Source organism: Schistocerca serialis, chromosome 9 (genome assembly GCF_023864345.2).
Source record: "Schistocerca serialis cubense isolate TAMUIC-IGC-003099 chromosome 9, iqSchSeri2.2, whole genome shotgun sequence".
NCBI lineage: Eukaryota > Metazoa > Arthropoda > Insecta > Orthoptera > Acrididae > Schistocerca > Schistocerca serialis.
The window spans coordinates 229,669,893-229,681,979 of NC_064646.1; the positions used below are offsets into that span (position 1 = coordinate 229,669,893).

At 41.8% G+C, this 12,087-nt stretch overlaps 1 protein-coding gene across 1 annotated transcript in view; it reads right to left on the reverse strand.

Moving 5' to 3' along the window:
- Window positions 1-12,087, reverse strand: part of LOC126418849 (uncharacterized) — a 652,968-nt gene that overhangs the window by 172,114 nt on the left and 468,767 nt on the right. The gene's annotated exons all lie outside the window — the stretch shown is intronic.

Consider the following 12,087-nt stretch of genomic DNA (forward strand, 5'->3'; position numbering starts at 1 on the left):
TCGACCTTAACACCGTCATGCAGAAACCACTGTTTCCTGTCGTTGTGGTCGCCACATGTATAGGTAAGTAACCAGTTCCAAGCGGCTCTAATATTGCATTGTCTACATTGTACATTTTCCTTTGCGGATAGTCAGCAATATATAAATTCCTGGTTTCACGACACTTTTGCTTCATTTTAAAGTAGATGGAACATGCGTTGTAAATCACACAACTCTTTTTCAACCACGTTTAAGTTCACTGTATACTTCCTGTGCTCTAGTTTATTTTGTGTTTTCATACAACAGCAGTAGTAGTGAACTGTTTTTCCTACTGTATTTTACTTTTGTGCATCCAGTGTGAGTCTAGTCCTTGTTCTACAAAACGTGTGATGAGTTACCAATGATTTTTATTTCGACTATCGTTTTCGGTAACATTCTGACCTCCCTCGGCCCATTAAAGGAGAATTTAACTGTGCATTCCCAGACTGCAATAGCTATAATTCATACAACCTTCACCATTAACTTTTACATTCTGCAATATTTATTCGCCGGTTTCTCGCCCTCAGCAAGTAAAAATCGAATAACAGAACACTGTTCCACTAATGTGGACGTTTCAAGCGGTTACGTATTCGTATGAACTTTTGTGCCAAAGTGTAATTTATTATCAAAACACTACAGTATTACGAACGCAGTAGCAGGTCAATACCTATATCTGACCAAAACACAAAAACCCTACAGTAAAATACACACAGCGACACCAAATCGCTGACTATTACTAAATGTATTAACAAAACAAGCGATTCAAATTCAAACAGCAAACTGGGTGCAATAAAATGTTGGGCACAAATGGAGAATCCGGTTAAATGAAAAATAATATTCATTATTTATTTTACAGTAGAGTTTTATTCGTTTCTTTGGAAAGCATAAGACTTAAACAGCCTTGAGTGGTGTATATGGTTGTGTCTCCCTCAATATTTCTAATCATTGTGAATACACATAAAATTTTTCGTATTGGTGTTCTGAAGTTCTGACATGCGGCTTATGACCTCAATTGTTTTTGCGCCTAAAAAAAAAAAAAAAAGAAATATCAATAAAGTCGTTAGCCCCGTAACCGTGGGTAGGAACGTACATAAACGGCAGCACAACGAACAATGCCTGTTAAATCCTAATCTTAATTCAGATTGGGAATCTTGATATAAATTAAATTTGATTTTTTGCTGGGTTCTTGATTACAATTTGCTTTCATGTGATTTTGGACAACTGAAATTCATATCGTAAAAAATAACACCAAGGATAACATCCGTTGAGCAATACTGCGATGTTCCTCAACGATAGCATAACTTCGAGTAAACGTTGTAGATGCGTTTAGTAGATTTGTTCTTACTTTAAACAAGAAATTTAACGTTCCAAAATTAATGGATCCAATATCGGAGATATAGGATTACCACCTAATCAAAGAAAAGAAAGAGTACATTTATAATACAATAGTTGAGTACCCCGATAACAAATGGGATACTTGTTAAAACAAGTAACTGACGTACACAACTTTAATTCTACTTTTATTCGATTGACATTGCGTCAAATCGAGTCCTTACACTTTACTAAGAAAGGACAGGAAGAAAAGGAATTTAAAGCTGTACTTTATCGTACACAGTAAGAGACATGAAAAACTACTGTATGATGGTTTCACTCAAGAGATTTGGACGATCAAACCGTGTCACCGAATCTGCAACTATTCAAAGTCCCAGACTTGAGGACTTCCTATGAATTCATACGAGCTTCGGTAAATGAGACAAATCAAGGCACTTGTATTCGTCAGGTATCTACAGATCTGTTATTGTGAAAATCTGAGCTTGTGATGTACCTAATAGCATTTCCCACAAAAAATGGCTCTTGGCTCTAAGCACTATGGAACCTAACTTCTGTGGTCATCAGTCCCCTAGAACTTAGAACTACTTAAACCTAACCAACCTAAGGACATCACACAGATCCATGCCCGAGGCAGGATTCGAACCTGCGACCGTAGCAGTTGCGCGGTTTCAGACTGAGCGCCTTAACCGCGAGACCACCGCGGCCGGCTCTCCCACAAAACCCTCAATTTCTTTTACTTTAGATATTTCTTCACTTCGGAAATTGCTTACGGAAAAAACGAACCTAACAAGCAAGTCAACAACATCACTTATTAGAATGGCAGATAATCCAAATAATTATTCTTAGAAATACGAAAACTCAGTTTTTATTAACCATAAGGAACAGCCCGTTTGCTGCATTTACTTCCTGGTATACAATATTTTACAGTGAGAAAATGTTCCAAAAAATGTATATGTACGAATTGATTGGTGGCTTGTGACGTTCAAAATGGACGTCGCATCTACACTATGTCACCTGAAATGTTCAGCGTCTCAACGACATTACAGATGATTGTCACATACGTCATTCACCGTCGATCTAGATGCGGCAAATGCGAACTTAGTGACCAATAACTAGTTTTACTGTTCCTTCGGCCTTGACAACGGAAGTTTCCCCTTTCCGACAAAACAAGTGTCTCAGTTGGCTAGGGCTGAGACACTGGTCTTACCTGTTTTATTGACATAAATGAATAGATAATGCACTTCCCTTTGGTGCATTCCCCTGCCTTATCAGGAAGTTAATAGAATATCTCCTCGCTAATTAGGTGATACGCACGTATAAGGCTTACTCACATTTTTTTTTTTTTGACAGATTATAACTATCACGGTGACCTCTGTAAAACAATGGACGGTGAAAAGTATTTAAAGAGCACTGTTCCGGACTCTACCATACTATCCGTGATGCAGAAAACACTGTTTACCGTTCTCGTGGTCGCTGCTTGTGTAGGTAAGTAATTGTTTCTTTTTCGCACCTTTGCTTAACTACGGTTCGGTCAAGAGAAACTTCATTTTTGGTCTTCGTCTGTAAGCTGCTATTTCATGAAAAGACATCTGTGTCTTGTTTTTAAAAAGCAATAACTTTGAGTACTTTCGTTATCGTAGATGTAGGTCTCTATAGCTCTGTTGCCATCTAAATTGGCCACTAGCCCCATGCGAATCATTACTTCTTACAGCAGCCAAACGTCGGTACCCCCAGGTATTCATTATTTTCGTGTTAACGATTTATAAACTGTTTCGAGAAGCATTAAAATTAAAAAGTTTGACTCGAAGTTGAGCAGTAAACGTGCAAATGTCTCACGCAGCTTGCTGCAGTGAATATATGGAGAACAGATGTTTTCGATCTGTGCCAATAAGGGGTGAAAGTATGAAGTTTAACCCAGTCGCTTGAAACCAGATTTTGAAGCCTGATAGAAATACATACAAAATCTACAAAATTGTTTGGTGAAGGAGCCCGTGTTCGATTCCCCGGCGTCGTAGGAGATTTTATCCGCACAGCTACTCAGTGTTGTGCTATCCCTATAATCGTACCGTCATTAGCGACACGAAGATCGCATGAACTGCGTGGAAGGGCTAGTGTAAGCCTATGCAACCTCGTACTAAGCTACGGCTTGGTCCTTATGAATGTTCCAAATTTTTAAAACACATTGCCGTATCTTCTGCTCTTGAGAAAGTTGCATGGGAATGTCCCGAAAGCCTATTTTATTTAATAAATTATTTTCTTTACAGGCTACATGAAGTAGTATATGATATACTCGTTCATCTTATTTGAAACATTTCTCTTTCGTTTTTTCTTCACTATATATAAACTGGTTTCTCATATGTAAGAGCGTAAGTTCTCACTTGCGTACATATGTACGTTGTTTGATGGCAAACGATCTTTTTGTCCAGTGTAACACTTTTCCATTTTATGTGATTTCTTTTTGCTGCAGCGAATGGTCCGAAATATCAATGTGTCATTCCCATCCCAAATAGGACAAATACTTCCCAATAGGCAGTTACTTCGTGGAAGCCGCTGAACAGTATTTTCCACATTGTCACCCTCAATCTTACAATCCTATAGCAGTTACGCTGATTACGGATTACACTATGAGACGCCCGAAATAATACACGAGATGATCAATTTGATTTTGGGAGTACAGCCACATCAATGATTATAATGGCCATACATTTTCCTGCCGTCTTCTGAGTGCGCTGACACGCTAAATCTACACCATTGGCATCCATTAGTTTACACGTGAGAATTTAAGTTTATTGCGCTGCAGACCCAAGATACAGATCAGTAAATATATCACGAAAATACGAAGTTGCACATCGGCATGTCTGTTTGTTGGGAAGTTTCATTCCAACAATTTTGAAATGAGCTACTACTCAAATTTGTTTTTCAGGTAACCTAAAAATACTTTTCTCTTGTGGTCAGTTATCGAAAATGCAAGTGAACTTCTAGACAGCTGATGTGGGAGTTAATTTCTAGATTAACTGCTAAACAAGATGAATTGTATACGGAAACATACCCATGAGTATTAATGCGCTCGCTTCCGGGGTGAGAAAGAGGCCCCCCTTTCGAATCCGCCCGGCGGATTATCGACAAGGGCCGAGGTGACGACCAACTTGACTGCGCATTTTAGGCGGTTCCCACATCCCACGAGGTCAATACCGGACTAGTACCCACGTCCTCCTCAGATATACCCTACGCAAACGTTTAGAAAACTTTCTCATATTTGTACACAGAATTTAATGTACGCGCAGCAGATCGGGTTTCGTTCTGAGAGGTGACTAGGAGACTGGTGATCTTATTTTCCATTCTCTGAAGCAGTTAAACAAGTAAAAGAAATATCGTGTAGATAAAGATCAAATTTATCAATCTTCATTCTCATTACTTGTTTCCTTTCTTGGATATTGATAATAAATGAGGGCAGCAAGCTAAAAATTGATTTCGACAGCAAAGACAAATTCTCTCAAAAAGTATCAATTTTAACAAGCTTCCCCTTCATTTTTGTTGATTTTTCAATCAAACTAATGTACGTCTCCAATAAATTTTCATTGCATTCTCCAGTAGTGGCTTGAAGCAACATCACAAAATCATTACTTGTGATCTCACACATACAAATAAGCAGTCTTTATCGCATATATTGTTGATGTTGCGGTCTTAACTCCAAAGACTGGTTTGATGCAGCTCTCCATGCTACTCTATCGTGTGCAAGCCTCTTCATCTCTGATTAATTACTGCAACCTATATCCTTCTGAATCTGCTTAGTGTAATCATCTTAGGTCTCCCTCTACAACTTTTACCCCTCAAACGTCCCTCCAGTACTACACTGATGACTCCTTGATGTCTAAAAACTATAAACCGTTCGCTTCTTTTAACATGTAGTGCCATAAATTTCTTGTGCCCCCAATTCTAAGCAATACCCTTTCATTAGTTACGTGATCTACCTATCTAAGCTACAGCATTCTAATGTAGGTCCACATTGCAAGAGATTCTATGCTCTTCTTATGTGAACTGATTGTCGTCCATGTTTCACTTTCATACACATATGGCTACACCCGAGACAGATACCGTCAGAAATGGCTTCCTATCGCTTAAGTTTATAATCGATGTAAACAAATTCCTCTTCTTCCGACTGCTTTCGTTGCCATTTTCTGTATTCTCACTACTTCGCCAAAATGAGCTATTTTGCTCCCCAAATAGAAATGCCTAACTACTACTTTGAGTAGCTCATTTCCTAATTCAATTCCCTCAAAATCGCCGGATTTACTTCGACTACATTCCATTATCATAGTCTTGTTTTTTGTTGACGTTGTAGTCTATTATCCCCCTTTCAAGACATTGTCCTTTCTGTCTAAGTGCTCTTCCAAATCTTTTGCTGTCCCTGCCAGAATTACAATGAGCTTTTACTCCTACTACAGTTTCTTTTTTGCTTTCCTTTTCCTCTTGTCAATGTACAGATTGAATAACGCTGGGGATACGCTGTAATCCTGTCTCGATTCTTTCAGACCTCTGGTTCCCTTTCATGCCCTTGGCTTTGAAAACTGCCATGTTGTTTAATACACGTCAGAAATAGTCTTTCGTTGCCTGTATTTTATCTCAGCTATCTTCAGAATTTCAAAGAGAGTGTTCCAATCAACATTGTCAAAAGCTTTATCTAAGTCTACAAATGCTATAAACACCGGTTTGCCTTTCTCTAATCTATCTCCTAAAATAAGTCGTAGCGTCAGTACTGCATCCCGTGTTCCTGTATCTCCGCGAAATCTGAGCCGATCTACCTTGAGGTCAGCTTCTACCAGTTTATTCATTCTTCTGTAAGGAATTCTCTTAATATTTAAGAACAGTGACCTATTAAACTGAATGTGTGGTAATTTTCACACCAGTGAGCAGCTGCCTTCTTTGGATTCGCAATTACTGAAATCTTCTTAAAGTTGAGGGTATTCCTCTTGTTTCACACGTCTTGCACACCAGATGGAATAGCTTTCTCATGGCTGGCTCTCCACAGTATCAGTAGTTCTGACGGAATGTCGTCTACACAAGGGACCTCGCTTCGAAGTAGTTCTTTCAGTGCTCCGTCAAATTTTTTCACATCTGTTCTTCATCGACATCCCTTTCCGTTTCTATAAAACAGCCTTCAAATTCATATTTCCTAATTGCTGCCTCTATATACTCCTCAAATCTTTCAGATTCCCCTTTTTTCCTTGGCACTAGGTTGACATCTGACCTCTTGACTGTCATTGAGCTGCTACTATTTTCTCCACAATTCTCTTTAATTATCGTGTAGGCGGTATCTACTTTTCCCTAGTGGAATACGCTTCTAGAGAATATACTTCTAAATTTTTCTACTTCCTTCTAAATCGCATATATAGGACAATAGAACAAATGCGAAAGTTTATGTGTGATTATGTTTGTTAGTCCTTCGCCCCTAAACGTGGAAGAAACTTGGACTCAGCTTATATTCTGAATTAACACACAGGCTACCTTCAGAAGTGTGTAGTACAAGATGATTACTGTTTTTAAGAATATAACACGAAAAGTGGGACAATAATTTCTCTTGTATTATATTCTATTGTATTGTATGTTAACGGGGGACCTAGAAACAACGCAGAGGCTCCGCCCCGCCGCAGCCGCAGTGATCCACAACCCCACGACGACTACCGCAGTCCACTTCACCCCTCCGCCGCCCCACACCGAGCCCAGTGTGATTGTGCGGTTCGGCCCCCGGAGGACTCCCCAGAGAACGTCTCACTCCAGACGAGTGTAACCCTTATGTTTGCGAGGTAGAGTAATGGTGGTGTCCGCGTACGTGAACTTGTTTGCGCAGCAATCGCCAACATATTGTAACTGAAGCGGAATAGGGGGATCCAGCCCACATTCGCCGAGACAGATGGAAAACCGGCTAAAAACCATCCACAGACTGGCCGGTTCACCGGACCTCGACACAAATCCACCGGGCGGAATCGTGCCGGGGACCAGGCGCTCCTTCCCGCACGGAAAGCCGTGCGTTAGACCTCACGACCAACCGGGCGGGCATAATTACTCTTAGACAAAGCTATTTACTCTTTGATATATTAATTGTGTAGTGTTTGATCATATGTTGAAATGTGCGTGAAAACTTATGGGACTTAACTGCTAAGGTCATCAGTCCCTAAGCTTACTCACTACTTAACCTAAATTATCCTAACGACAAACACACACACCCATGCCCAAGACTCGAACGTCCGCAGGATGTAGTGCTTGTGAAAACGCTTTTACTAGTTCACAAGTACTACATAGTACGACTCAACGAAATGAATATAATGCTTATACAATCCCCAAAGCCTTAAATTCGGATTTTCATACAAGCCCGTTGCATTTTAAACGCTGGGCGTCAGGCGACACAATACAACTTCTGAGACACTTGGAGACTCACGACGACGGTGTCGTTGAAATGCTTCACGACTCAAAGATGCCGTGCCTTCATACGTTGTAAGTAGGGCGTGGTAAAGCTGGATTTGATTATGATACTCAAGGGTATTCGCCGGTAACAGGCAGACACGTGAGTGCAGACGACGGTATTGCATGTACAAATATAATAAAATTTACGCTGCACCAAACTAGAAGTTGCTTACTACCTTTCGTCGTTAAGATAGGACATTGGTACTCTTTCACGTTGAGGCAGCTGGACTGGTTTGGGTGAATTTTCAAATGGGGATAGTCTATGCAATGAAGTAACACACAGCCTACCCTCTATTCCGCCGACGGCCTTGCCGCAGTGGTAATACAGGTTCCCGTCACATCACCGAAGTTGGGCGCTATCGGGCTGGGCTAGCACTTGGATGGTCGGCGAGTGCTGTTGGCAAGCGGGGTGCACTCAGGCATTCAGCCCTTGTGAGGCAAACTGGGGAGCTACTTGATTGAGAAGTAGCGGCTCCGGTCTTGGAAACTGGGATACGGCTGGGAGAGCGGTATGCTGACCACATGCTCCTCCGTATCCGGATCCAGTGAAGCCTGTAGGCTGAGGATGACACGGCGGCCGGTCGGTACCTTTGGGCCTTCATGGCCAATTCGGGGGCAGTATAGTTTTTTTTTAGTTTACACTCTATTCCGAAATAATCACTGTTTCCGTGGGATGGTCAACGTGATTACTGTTCACGTGGCACGGCTAACGTGAAAAAAATCACTACTGCTTGAGTGCATTAAGTAGAGATCAGTTTTTCACTGTTTTGACAAATGAAATCGGCACGTACATAAATCTAGCACAGCAGAAGTATTCCTGTAGGATAAAATCAAAATTCCATAACAAGTAACATATGCTAATATTTCGTAGCATACAGAATATTTCGGAAGTACGCTATGTGATCAAAGGTATCCGGACACCTGGCTTAAAATGACTTACAAGACCGAGGCGCCTTCCATCGGTATTGCGGGGATTCAGTATGGTGTTCGCCCATCCTTAGCCTTGATGACAGATTGCACTCTCGCAGGCATACTTTCAATAACGTGCTGGAAGTTTTCTCGGGGAATGGTAGCCAAGTCTTCACGGAGTGCTGCACTGAGGAGAGGTATCAATGTCAGTCGGTGAGTCCTGACATGAAGTCGGCGTTCCAAAATATCCCAGAGGAGGCCAGTTCATTACAGGGATGTTACTGTGGTGTAATTACTCCGTGACATTGTGAACAGGTACTCCGTCGTGTTGAAAGACGCAAGTCCGCAGCTCGTGGTCGTGCGGTAGCGTACTCGCTTCCCGAGCCCGGGTTCCCGGGTTCGATTCCCCGCGGGATCAGTGATTTTCTCGGTCTCGTGATGACTGGGTGTTGTGTGATGTCCTTAGGTTAGTTAGGATTAGTCCATAGTGCTCATAGCCATTTGAACCATTTCTGAAAGATGCAGTAGCATTCCCCGAATTACTCATCAACAGTGGGAAGCAATGAGGTGTTTAAAACATCAGTGTAGGCCTGTGCTGTGATAATGCCACCCAAAACAAAAAGGGGTGCGAGCACACTCCATGAAAAACACGACCACACCACAACATCACCGCCTCCGAATTTTACTGACGGCATTACACACGCTGGCAGATGAGGTTCACCGGGCAATCGCCATACCCACACCCTGCCATAGGATTGCCACATTGAGTACCGTGGTTCGCCACTTCATACAACGTTTTTCTACTCTTCAATCGTACAATGTTTACGCTTCTTGCAAAATGGCTCTGAGCACTATGGGACTCAACTTCTGAGGTCATTAGCCCCTAGAACCTAGAACTAGATAAACCTAACTAACCTACGGACATCAAAAATATCCATGCCCAAGCCAGGATTCGAACCTGCGACCGTAGCGGTCTCGCGGTTCCAGACTGCAGCGCCTAGAACCGCTCGGCCACGTCGGCCGGTAACGCTTCTTGCACCAAGCGAGGTGTCGTTTGGCACTGGCCGGCGTGATGTGTGGCTTATGAGCAGCAGCTCGACCATGAATTCCCAGTGTTCTCACCTCCCGCCTAACTGTCATAGAACTTGCAGTGAATCATGAGGCAGTTTGAAATTCCTGTGAGATGGGCTGGATAGACGTTTGCCTATTACACATTACGGCCCTCTTCAACTGTCGGCAGTCCCTGTCAGTCAAGAGACGAGGTCGGCCTGCACGTTTTTGTGCTGTACGTGTCCCCTCACGTTTCCACTTCACTATCACATCGGAAACAGTGGACCTAGGCATGTTTAGGAATGTGGAAATCTCACGTACAGACGTATGACGCAAGTGACACCCAATCACCTGACCACGTCCGAAGGCCGTGAGTTCCGCGGAGCACCCCATTCTGGTCTCTCACGATGTTTAATGACTACTGAGGTCCCTGATATGGAGTACCTGGCCGTTGGTGACAAAACAATGCAACTAAAATGAAAAACATATGTTTTTGAGGGTGTGCGTATAGGCCTACTTTTGATCACGTAGTGTATATTGGACTGTGATAATATCGGAATGCTTATAAATAAGAGTCAAGGACTAACGTTAAAAGTGGCAGGTATTCATCTGGGCACACAATGTTTTTCACACTGATAGCTCTACATTTTCTACTCCTGAAAACTGAGAGCCAGAAATCTCTACATACACGCATAAAACAAAAAGTCTCAGGGCGTTTTTAACGGAGATGTACTACAGTAGATTTCTGGCTCTCCATTCGCACCAAAACATTTTCAATCTCGTACCTGCTAGGCATGTCGTAAACAGTAGTGAAATTACATAACCTTTCCTGGCAAATTTTGTAGTTCGCTACAATGTCACGCAAATATTTTTCTTTACGTTAACGTGTGAGTTGTGAACGATATGTTTTCTGTCAACCTCACAAATTGTCTCCAGATAGTTAGGTCATAGTACATAAACTACAGCTCGTTATTTTGCTCTATCAACTTCCGGTACGGTGGGGCAGGCTTTTATAACCTTGGCCAACGATTCAGTCGCTTTGGTTTTTATTAGTCTAAAACCCCAGACTTCAAAATATGGCCTGGGTGCATATAACATCTCAATGCAATTGTGCGGATGCATACACTTTATGTCGTAGGTTTTTGAAATGGATATTGGAGTCTAGCCCAGCTGGTACACTTAACTATCACAGGGGTGTATTTAAGCTCTCCCTACCTCTTTCACTCAGTACTCAATGGAGACTCTTTTAACGGCCAAACAATGCCATCACACCTTGCGGAAGGGTGTCGTCTCCTTATTCTCTTGTATCTTAGCAAGGAACTCTCTTTGTCCGCCTAACATACATTCCTCTGGCTACACGTCACTGTCATTTCGTTTTTATTACAGTCGTGACTACGTGTTGCTCTCCCACCTGTTCATTGTTAGAATTGATTGTTTTACGATCTTTCCTAGTAACTGTCAACGTGCATCTATCGACTGCTCACTGAGCGACCATCAGTTCCTGAGCAGTTCTCCCTTTTGAAGTAGATGTCTCACTACAGTAAGTCAAACTGGCAATACACTAATGCAGACTACTCGTAAGATTTCCGTAACAGCCACATTGCAAGTTCTGGTTTTCTTTTTCACATATTATTTGATGCATCAAATTATTGCTTGTTATTTTTACTATCCCGTTCATTATTTTTGCTGTCCATGTAGTTGTTGTTCGTAGCAAACTTAACAACTAAATTTCATCAACTGGTTCTGTTACTTCAACCCAGTATGATACAGGTAATGCAAACAGTACGTTCCAGTGAAAGTGGGTCCAAAAAGAAGCCATTCTGGAAACAAATCTTCTTACGTTCAATTGGGCTTTTTGCATACTTTGTGTTGAGTTTGTGTTGTTGTTGTGGTCTTCAGTCCTGAGACTGGTTTGATGCAGCTCTCCATGCTACTCTATCCTGTGCAAGTTTCTTCATCTTCAAGTACCTATTGCAACCTGCATACTTCTGAATCTGCTCAGTGTATTCATCTCTTGGTCTCCCTCTACCATTTTTACCCTCCACACTGCCCTCCAATACTAAAATGATGATCTCTTGATGCCCCAGAACATGTCCTACCAACAGAGCCCTTCTTCTAATTAAGTTGGGCCACAAATTTCTCTTCTCTCCAATTCTGTTCAATACCTCCTCCTTAGTTATGTGATCTACCCATTTAATCTTCAGCATTCTTCTGTAGCACCACATTAACAAAGCTTCTATTCTCTTCTGGTCCAAACCATTTACCGTCCACGTTTCACTTCCATACATGGCTACACTCCATACAAATAATCTCAGA